The sequence below is a fragment of a genome, unplaced genomic scaffold, assembly GCF_019419815.1.
Source record: "Pyrus x bretschneideri cultivar Hongxiangsu unplaced genomic scaffold, Pyrus_bretschneideri_v1 Contig7, whole genome shotgun sequence".
NCBI lineage: Eukaryota > Viridiplantae > Streptophyta > Magnoliopsida > Rosales > Rosaceae > Pyrus > Pyrus x bretschneideri.
Genome location: NW_025999809.1, coordinates 10,783,787 through 10,795,445, shown reverse-complemented (window position 1 = coordinate 10,795,445; position 11,659 = coordinate 10,783,787).

Sequence of the window (11,659 nt, the reverse complement as noted above, 5' to 3'; positions counted from 1 at the left end):
ATTAAAAAATCTCGTCTTAGTCCCAGTTCATCGCAATCTTCTCCGTTTTAATTCTGTTAAGCTGGTTTGCTGCCATGGCCTCTTGGTGCTCCAAGTAGAAATCCACTCTTCCCTGAATTGAAAGCATAATATTTTAATTGATACCATAGAACATAACTGCTCCGTCAAAGACGAAGAGCCGTCACTCTAGCTATCAGGAACAAGCATTTTCTTCGACACAGCAACCGCTAAAGATGGCATATCAGAATCATAGAAGACTTTCCAGCAAAGATCTTCCCTACAAACGCACAAAACCGACTTAAGCAGTGCCTTTCTTTCTAAAATTTTAATCTTTTCAACAAAAATTCAATTCAAAACCTCACAAACCCAGATTATGCAATATGATCAATTGCAATTTCAAATCGAATCTAATGTTTGACGATATCATTTAGATTCATGAAGTCGTCTTTCCAGACTCTGTTTTTTGGTGGTATGAAGAAGGCGGCGGCGTCGGTCAACTAGGTCAGAAGACGAGACAGATTTTTTACTGTTTTTTTAATAAGAATTAACAGTGCCAATGGTTTGTTAAGTGTAAAGACATGTGTAAAAAAAAAAAATAGACAAAGAGGCACAAACGGGACATGCATTACGGGACAGCAAATCCACAGCCATAACATTTGGTTAGATAAAACGCGTTTTGGTGTAGGTTGCATTTATATATGTGAAATTTTATTTAAACTCATGTAACTTTTTATTATTTAAACCCTCTATATATACACACACATGGGTAGCTTACTAGCTTGGCTAGGGGAATGCAGGAGCCAAACTTTATATCTCTACTAATGAAAATGGTTCCCTTCCTTGTATTGCTATTGTTATCATCAAAATTAATTGTTGCCGATGTTTCAGAAGATCCAATACACAGTTACCCTCCCTCTCTCTTATCTCTCATGTACATTAAATTATTGTTTTGGCTGTTTGATACTTATTTTGTTTTTAATTTTAAAAGAACAAAATACTGAAAGTTTTTTTTTTTTTAAATTTTTGGCGTTATTAATATATGCTTTGATTTCGGTTTCAATTTTCAATTTTTTTTTAACACTTACCAAACAAGTTTCACAAAAATAAAACTGAAAAACTAAAAATTTAAAATTTAAATGGTTGTTGAACGAGCCCTTAACAAACATCTAGTCATCTGTAATGATGAAAAGTTTCTTCTTTGTTATTGCAGAGGATACAGCAAGGAAGATGATCATCAGTAGGTCACATCTGCAATGGAGATGATTTTGGCAGGAAAGGTCCAATAGAAGTACCAATAGGTTCTAAACCACCGGGATCGGGATAATAGCTATAATAATGTGTCGCTGTTGCGTTCTCTCCTCTCTTTTTTCCCTCTCATGTTCTCCCCTCCTATTTGAACGGTTACGTTTAAGTCACGTCAACATCTTATATTTTCTTATTTTATAAAAATGTAAAGACAAAATAGAAAATGTGAGAGGAGTGAATGAAAATGGATGGAAAGAGGAAGAAAGAGAATCATAGTTCCTCAAACAAATCCTTAATGCTAGTTCAAAAGTTGAAAAACGAATATGAATGGAAGAAAAAGTTAAATCCAAAATAAGAGTTGTTACCTACTATAATCTTTGTGGGAAAAAGGGGTGCTAAAAAAAGTTAAGCAAAAATGTTGTTCTCATTAACAATGTTAGGCATGATTTTAAAAAGCACTAGGCACTAGTCGAGTGACGAGGAGTGACCTAGCACCTAGGCGATTTTATAGTTTTAATTTTATGTTACATATTTACTTATACTGAAAAAAATACATAATTGTGATGGGATATATAAATGAAAAAAATAGAATGACATATGGATCAAAAAGTATTTGAAAACATGGGGAACAAGCATATAATGAGTGTTCATCTAAGTATTCAACAAATTTTTTATAATTTATTAAAAATTAAAATATAAAATGAAAGTTATCTATTTTTTGTTTAGGGGGGGCCTAGTCAAATCTAGGGGCTCATTCTTAATTTTCAAACTCCTAGAAATTAATCAGGACGGTGACCTCCTAGTGGAGATTTTTATAACAGTGATGTTAGGCATGCTGTAGCTAAATTTCATGCAGCTTTTCACGTACAAATGTTTAGTAAGTTCACAGAATAAAGAAAAACACTTTAAACTCAACTGTAGTATAAATTTACAAGGAGTGAAGGGAGAGTGGTCACAGAATAAAAAGAGAGATACGACATTGAGGAATTTACATGAGGAAAGATCAAACATTAATAAGAAAGATATTTTAGATTTCATGAGATTTCTACATAATCTTCTTTTAGATCTCATAAGATTTCTACATAATCTTCTATATCTCATAAGATTTCTACATAATATTTACTTATGATTTACACAGTTACATTCTTAATTAAATTAGAAATGCAACAAATTTTACCAAATAAAAAAATCTATATTTTAGAAAGAAAAAACAGACAATTACAAACCTAATAACCGTCGGAGTATTAGCACTACATTGATATAAAAACGAAAAAATAAAGAAGAAAAAACAACTTGTAGTTAGACGTACGCAAAGATGACGAAAGCAACACGAGGAACATGAACACAAATACCCTTAAGGTATCCATTGGTGGCTAAAATATGTTCGATCGATATCTTTTTTTTTCCTCTTCAAGTTTTTATGTGTGACTGAAACTTGTATGTGGTCTAAAATCATAGTAAATAGGGTGTTAGATTTCTACACATGTGTTCGATTTCGGAACTCCTCCTTTTTAAAATTATTGTAATAATTTCAAACTCTCTCCCTTCCTTTTAATAATAATAAAAAAAAATGTGTTAGTAAATTTCTTTTATTCAATGTATGCAATGGTAATTAACAACTATATCTCTCTATGTATACAAGTCATTTTCATAAAAAGTGACCACGCCTGAGGATGTGAGGAATGCCCCACACAACAAAAGAATACAACCATGATGAAAATGACTTAATATGTTGACTAATTTGCTCTGACACTCTAAAAAAAAAAAAATTGATTTCATCATAAAATTAATTAATAATATATAGTAGATGGAATTTGACATGCAAAATCGTAAAATTCCAGTTGTACTGTATTCTTCAGATCCTCATGGAGCATGCACGCATTAGTCAGTTGGGTTTGGAAGATTCAAAGTAAGACAGACTCCTATTTTCTGGTCCAATCTGACTTTGTCTTCAATGCTGAATGATACATATCAGGCATGTCTCTCTCGCTACAAGCTGGGCATGAGTCATTGAGAAAGTGATTACTTAATTTCATAAATTCGCGACTCTAACATTTTTATCTTCATCACGACTAACAATAGTATAAAAAAATATTGCGTGTGAAAGCAACAGATGACACTACGAATGAGTCCCCGTTTGTGTATGTGTCTAGATTTCTCATATAAGTTTCTCAAACAATAGTGTTGATATAAGACTTCATAATTTGGTGATGTTATTTGGACACACAAAATTGACATATTTGTTAATAACTCTATAATACATCTGTGACACATATATTGGAATAAAGTTTAGTTATAATCAAAGAGTATGTCAACAAAGGATAATATACGCACACAACGAAACAAAATCCTAAAACCTAAGCCTTTAGGTGATGAAACATTTTGAGGTTCGTTGGACAAGATTTCACATCCTACACACCATTTTTTCCTTGACGCCAAATGTTTGCCTAACGAAAATTGACTTGCCCAACTAAATGACTTTTTTGCGCATAGCCCGACAAAACCCTAATCGTTGACCATTTTTGCACAACCAACTGAAATTTGCATCGGGTAAAATTACATTATCCGACAAATTTTGATTTGTGGAGCATAAATTTATAGAGCAAATAGTAATTTCTGGTAATGTGACAGACTCCTATTTTCTGTTCTAATCAGACTTTGCTTTTTATTTTCTTCCATGCTTAATTGCATAATATATCAGCCATTGACATAGTGATCACTTTCAACATTGAAAACCTCATAAATAATAACAAGAAGAGATTTCGTTTTGCATAATTTCATCAACACGTGATTTTGACAAGTATTATTGTATTATCTCGAAATTATGTGGAAGTTTTGTGGATGACTTAATGGGTATGCAGAAACCTTGACCTAGCAATAACATTTGGCCACCTAATCCGCGTTTAAATATGTATATGTGGGTAGCTTAGCTTAGCTAGGGGAATGAAGGAGCCAAACTTTATATCTCTACTAATGAAAATGGCCCCTTGTATTGCTATTATAGACTAGGTCTAAGAATTGAGCTTTGCGTGGTACTTTGTAAGAACCTTGATTATACTAGTGGATTGGACTCAGTGGAGAGTCCTCGATTTTGTTAACCTAGAGGTGGGTTTTTCCGACCAAAAACATCTTGTGTTCAAAGTTATTTATATTGTGTTACATATCTCACATATATATACATGCTACATGTATCACTTGAATATTTAATTATAATGTGCACACAATCATGCTCACTTGACACATTAATAACTTGGAACGAACTGAGACCTTGCTAACTAGAATAGTTTTTGATATTTGAAATTGGTTATTGAATCTTTGATTTATCGACTAACAAATCTATTTTAGTTAACTAGTGGGCTTGACTAGTCAGTTTAGCAGATTATAATTTTTATATACAGGATATTCCGTTTGTTACCAATTTCACACTTCTAATAAACGTGATTGTTACCTGACAAATTTCGATTCATGGAGCATAAATTTGTAGAGCAAATAGTATTTCTAGTAGTGACGTACTCATGTTTTCTGCTCTAATCAGACTTTGCTTTTATTTTCTTCCATGCTTAATTGCATAATATATCAGGCATTGACATATCGATCACTTTCGACATTGAAAACCTCATAAATAATAACAAGAAGAAATTTCGTTTTGCATAATTTCATCAACACTTGATTTTGACAAGTTTTATTTTATTATCTCGAAATTATGTGGAAGTTTTGTGGATGACTTAATGGGTATACAGAAACCTTGACCTAGCAATAACATTTGGCAACCTAGACCGTTTTTATATTTATATTCACACATCCCAAATTACTTTTTCTACATCTTTTTTATTTTTTAATATTTTCTATCAAGGGTTCCCTTCCTTGTATTGCTATTGATATCATCATTATTAGTCTTTGCCAACGTTTCAGAAAATGCAATACATAGTTACCCTCTCTCTCTCTCATGCATGTTAAATTATTGTTGAGAAGCTGTTTGATAACTACTTTGTTTTTAATTTCAAAAAATGCAAAATGAAAACAAAAAGCTAAAAGCTATTTTTTTTGTGCGTGTGTTTTCAGTATACACTTTGATTTTGCTTTTCAATTTTTATTAAACACTTACCAAGCAAGTTTCTAAAAACGAAAAATAAAAAATTGAAATGGTTGTTGAATGACCCTTAACATCTAGCTAGTCATCTATAATGATGAAAGTTTCTTCTGGTTATTGCAGAGCATGCAAGGAAGATGGTCATCAGTAGGTTGCATCTGCAAATGGAGATGGTTCTGGCAAGGAAGACCTCCAACAAACGTTCGGCGTCGTCGCCTCCCCGGAGTTAGTTATCGGAAAACTTCAACACTACACAGTCGACGACGACTATTACGACGTTGCCGATAATTAGCTCCGGGGAGCCCATGACGCCCACTCCGGCTGACGCCCACTCTGGGGGAGCACAACGTCGACTCCGGGGGCCAAAAAAGTGCAGAGAAAGAAGAGGAAAGAGGAGGATCCGGAGGCTCTGGTGGAACCGGCTCTGGATAGGATCCTCTCCCGATTAGGAAAATAGCTATAGTGACATATGTCGCTGTTGTATTGGTTAAAAGTGCCACATCAACAAGCTTGTCAGAAGGATGATTGGTTTATTAAGCAGTTAGTCGAATCTCTCCAAGAAGAATGATTAGTATCTTTGTTTGTAAGAGAACTTTCTACATGTTTATAATAAAACAATTCTAAATAAGCATTTATAAGAAAAAGTGCTTCTTCGAGATAAAGTCTCAAACGAATCCTTCATACTAGTTGAAAAGCCAAAGAAATTTTTACAACGAATGAATGGACGAAAATGGTAAATTCAAAATAAGAGTTGTTACCTACTATAATCTTTGTGGGGGAAAAGAAAGAGAGCTACAAAAAAAGTCAAGCAAAAAAGTTGTTCTTATTAACAAGTGTTTAGCAACTTCACACTTCAGAGGAAAAACACTTTAGAGAGATCGGCAAAGAAATAAAGAGAGCATGGGCTTGAGGAATTCAGTTATTGATATTCCTAATGTTTTGTACTTTTATTTATATTAGTGAAGGAGAGAGAAACTTGTTCTCTAAGTAAGACAAATACTAATAGGAAAGATCTTTTAGATCTCATAGGATTTCTACAATAATCTTTACTTAAGAATTACATAATCAGATTCATAATTAAATTAGAACTGCAACAAACACCACTGAATAAAATAAAATCTATATTTAGAGACAAAAACATACAGTTACAAAAGAGTACCATTACACTTATCATCTAAATATATCATATTCAGTGTACCACCTTACATGACAACCTAGTTGTACAGCCTAATATAATTTCTATTTTATTTACAAAATAAAAATTACACTAGGCTGTCCACCTCGTCTTTTCCATAAAACGGTATAAATTTGTGATATATTTAGACGGTAAAAATAGAATTATTAGTTAGTTGGCTACGAAACTTGTCATTGTCAGTACCACATTGCTATAAAGAATCTGACATGCAAAATAATGATATTTGTTGTAAAATCGACTATGTGTGTACAGTGGAATAAATAAAACAAGACACAAAATTTACGAGGTTCCTCTACAGTCAGTGTGACTGGAGTACGTCATCGGGCAGCAGTGATGCTTTCATTATAATTTGGAATAATAGGAGTACAAAGATAACTCTATGTATTCTCTTTTCTCCTCTTCCTCTCTTTCTTTTTCTGCTCTATCTTCGAAGCATACGGAGTGCTCTATTTATAGAGCAACTCCAAGCACACATCTTTGACAAATGATCTCCACATATCAATATTTTGCCAAGGTTTTCAACCCTTTGGCAACGTTTTCAATGTTGTGGCAGGTATTCAATACTGTGGGCATTCATTACCCACTAGTATTTTCAACACTCCCCCTTGGATGCCCACATATCAACATGAGTTGCCTCGTTAAGATCTTGATCTATTTTGGATGCTCCCCCTTGATGAGTATCTCCCCCTGATTTCAAATTATTTAAGCTGATCATTGATCCTGCTGCTTTAGTCTTTTAGCGGTGATAGTTGCCGAATGAGGTGTTTCACTTGTTGTTAACTTTCCACAGACTTGTTCTTGAACTGGGTTGGAGGGCCTTTCTGCTAGACTTCGTCCAAAGGTCTGAATTTACCTATTTTATCTGGAGCTGAATTTGATTCAAGGGTGGTGGACACTTGATCTTGAATCGGACTTGTGATTTCTTCAAAGGCCGTCTACACTTGATCTTGAATGAAATTGGATCATGAGGAGCTTCATGTGACAAATGATCTTAGACTTTGTCGGGGATGAACTGAAATGTGTTTGTTGTGCTTGTCTCCACATGCTTCAATGTATCATTTTCACTTGCCTTACTTGCTCTCCTTGCAGAAGTGATATTTTCCTTATGCAGGTTTGGCATCTTCTCTTGTAGTATTTGTCATCTGATACAGGAGTGGAATGCAAACCTTGTATTTGAATGGACCATCACTTCTTGGTGGCAGCGCAAGTTTGAGTGGAGGTTCCGACATATTGCTTTCTTTATCCTTGTCTTGGCAGGTAAGAACAAGGACAAAGGAAAGGACAGGGAGATTGCATGATATGAGATACTCTTGCTCTCGTCCCTGATGATATGAGATACTCTTGCTCTGGTGTGACTTGTTTGTAGAGGTATTCTCAGAGAGGAAGAAAACTGAGTATTTCGAGATACTTTGTGAAAGATGCATTCTCGGAGATGAGGAAGAGTTAGATATTTTTCAGTTCTGCCTTGCCGTGGAGGACAAAGGTTGACATATATATTGATTTTCCAATAGCAGGTAGTAAAGCTGTGCCTTTACTCTTGTTAGCAACTGTGGTGTAATTAGAACAGTAAGATTCACGCGTTTTCAACTTTATCAGAAATCTTTGACAAAGTTGCACGTGATATCCAAGAGCTGAGATTGCGTCTGAGAAATGTTGACAGACGTCATACAGGGAAATCCAGCTTTTGAGATTCGAAAATCGGTGTCTCTTCAATTTTTGAATAAGTGGTCCTGTTGTCCCTCCTTTTATAGAGATATCAATTTTGTTCAGTAACACTCAGAAAATTGTTGCCTGCAGAAATTTCCCTTTCTTGCACTTCTGAGATTTTATCTAACTTCCTTCATCATTTCTGAAAATGGCTTGCCCATCTAACATTTGTTTAGATTTGAGTCTCAGGATTGATACAGACGAGCAGCGTCAGGATAACATATGGCGCCCGTCCTTCTCAACTTCTAATGGTCCTCTTACGGTTGGGGACTCTGTGATGAAGAATAACATAACTGCTACAGTGGTAGCCAGAAATCTTCTCACTCCAAAGGACAACAGAATCCTTTCAAACCGGTCTGATGAGGCGACCGTTCAAGACTCGTTGGCTCTCAGTGTTCAATGTGCGGGCTCTGTATCCAATATGGGATAACGCCTACTTGCTCGAACTCATCAAGTTGAATCATTAATGGCTGAGGTGGCAAGTCTTAAACAAGAGATTAGAGGGCTCAAGCATGAGAATAGAGTGTTACACATGCTTTCAAATAATTACTCTACGAGCATGAAAAGAAAGCTCGATCAGCTACTGGAATCTGAAGGTCGGACTCAAAATGACAATCGGGGGTTCGAGTCTTTATTCCAAAGACATCCATTGTCTTAGCTGTCTGGAGTTCCACCAAGTATTGAGACTCCAAATAATCAACTTCTGGTGTTTTCCCCTTCTGGGGTACTTCCGAGTACTGAGGCTTCACATGAGTAACCTTTGTGAAGGTTCCCTTCTGTTTGTTTGTTTTAACTCATGTGTATGTAATTTCTCGGAGATATTAATTTATAAGCTTTATTTCATTCAGTGTATTGTGTTAAATACAATAAAGCATATATTTCACTAAGATGTGGTACTTCTGGACCAAATATCAATTTATCTTTACTCTTGCGAAGATAAATGATTATTCTTAGTGTCTAAATCATTTGAGTATTCAACTCATAATCTTCAATCCATATGATTCTTTAATGTCATAAACATCATGGATAAGATTCGTGTTGGCATATTGTTTGATTCTGCAGTTCGAGACAATATTTTTCTCAACACTTTATAATCTTTCTTGACTCTTCAGGAGTCCCAATTTAATATCATCAACTCTTGCAAGAGATTTTAGTATGTTGCAACAATACCATAATGAAAATACTCACTAAGGCAATTTATACCATCCATTGGTATTGAGTACATATTTTATGCTTTACCCTTATGGGGTTTTCTTCAAGCAATTTGAATCCTTCAGGGATTTTCTACATTTCATGACACATTTTCCTTTAGAATTTATACAGAGCAATTCGCTTCCATGTATATTTGAGGGATTTACTCATGGAGATATGATGTGGGCGACTCATAACCCTTTGTATATAATTCTCCATTCATATGAACTCCTTTACAACCTTGTGTCATATCATGTGAGTGTATTTCACAATATTACAAATGCCCATATGTAACCTTCTAGGTTCAACATCTTTTGGCTATTTGTATTGTATCCAAGTATATAAGTCTATTTTTCCACGTTCTTACAAAATTGTAATGGAATTGCCTATTTCCATTTTGGCCCATAATTTCGTTGATGGAAAAAGAACGGGACTCAATATCACCACAGCTCATTGATGAATTTAGTAGCTACTTGTAAGAACCAAAATTACCATTGGTTATCATCAATTTTTGATCCCATATTCTCATGTGCATGCGCATGCATAAAAACTTTTCATTTCTTTTGGGATATCCATTGCCTCTTCAAGGGTATTACACTATCTCTTCCAGGATAGTTATAGTTTAGAGAATACAGATCATAACCTCCTCTTGAGCGTTATAGAGCTTGGATTTTTAATCTCCACTTCGGGAGCTAAGTCATTGGAACTTATACGTCTGTCATGCTTCATGCATGAGACATCAATATTCCCATATCCGCGGATTAACCTTTTCGGGACAAGTATCCTTGCGGCAACTGTTATGCGTTTGGCATGTGGCAGTTATGCAATAGTTTAGTAGTGCCATATTCTTCTTCTTTCGAATGACTGAACCTTTTGAGTCTGAGGATCTGCCACGCTTCAGGCGTGCAACAGATAAATCATTTGCTGCCATATTATTTTGTTCAATAGGGACATTAATTCTTGTAGGCACACTTGCAGCAAGTATATGTGATTTTATCATTTTCGTTGCATCATTAAATGCATCTGGCATTTGATTTGCATATCGTTGCATCATTCAATTATTCTCACTTTGTTTTGTATATTGATTGCTTCATGAATCAAAATACGACAAATTCTCTTCGTTCTTCTGGAACGGTTTTTTCTCATCATTCTTCTGGAATGATATTTGCTCATCGTTCTTCTGAAACAAAGTTATTTTCTCCCCCTAACGGCAGGAAAACTGTCTTATCAAAATGACAGTCCGCAAACCACGCGGTAAATATATCCCCAATCAAGGGTTTTAAATATTGAATGATAGATGATGTTTAACATCAATGCCTAATCCGCAATGATGCTTCATTTCAGTATGTTGTGGCAGTGCAATAGGCACATAGATAACCAAAAACTCGTAAATATATAATGTTTGGCTGGTTCCCAAACACGAGTTGTACTGAGAAGTATTGATGGTTGTCAACAGGTCTCAACCAAATCAATAATGCATCATGTAAAATGACATGTACCCATGTAAAAACGGGCAATTTTATTTTCGTGAGCAGAGCGCGGGTAATCTATTTCATCCGCTTAATAAATGCTTCTGCTAAACCATTTTTGAGTATGGACATAAGGAACTTCTGGTCCTTATTTAATAGTCTTACAGACCGAGACTCTTATGGCTTTTTTATTGCAATTAAGTTGAGGCACTGCGGCACTTCAAACTTAAGATACTTATCAAGGAACTTTATGTCCTAATCTTGAGGATCAAGGGACTTTATGCCCGATCTTTTTGTTTGATGGAACCTCAGGTCCAATCATTTTTATATGATGAGGATCAAGAAACTGCAGGTTCTGATCTGATCAAGGAACTTCGGGTCCAGTATGTACTCATCGTAACAAAAAGAAGTACAATAAATAAATTAAAGCAATAGGCGGTAATTTCAGCCATAATGAATAAATTGCATTTAAGTAAATAAAGCTTGTGACAAGGGCTTTAATTCAGCACCATTCACATAAATCAAAACTTAAAGCAGTAGGCGGTAAAACCGTCCATGATAAATAAATTACTTTAAAGTAAATAGAACTTGTGAAAGGGTTTTAAACCAACACAAATTCACATAAATAACAAGAAGTATCATACCTCCTTTTATTTATTATTTTTCTTTCTTTTGTCAGTACTTATTCAAACTTTACTTTTCTTATTTCTGTAGCATGGTGCCATGCACCAACAGAAACCATTTATATCATTTTGACTAAAT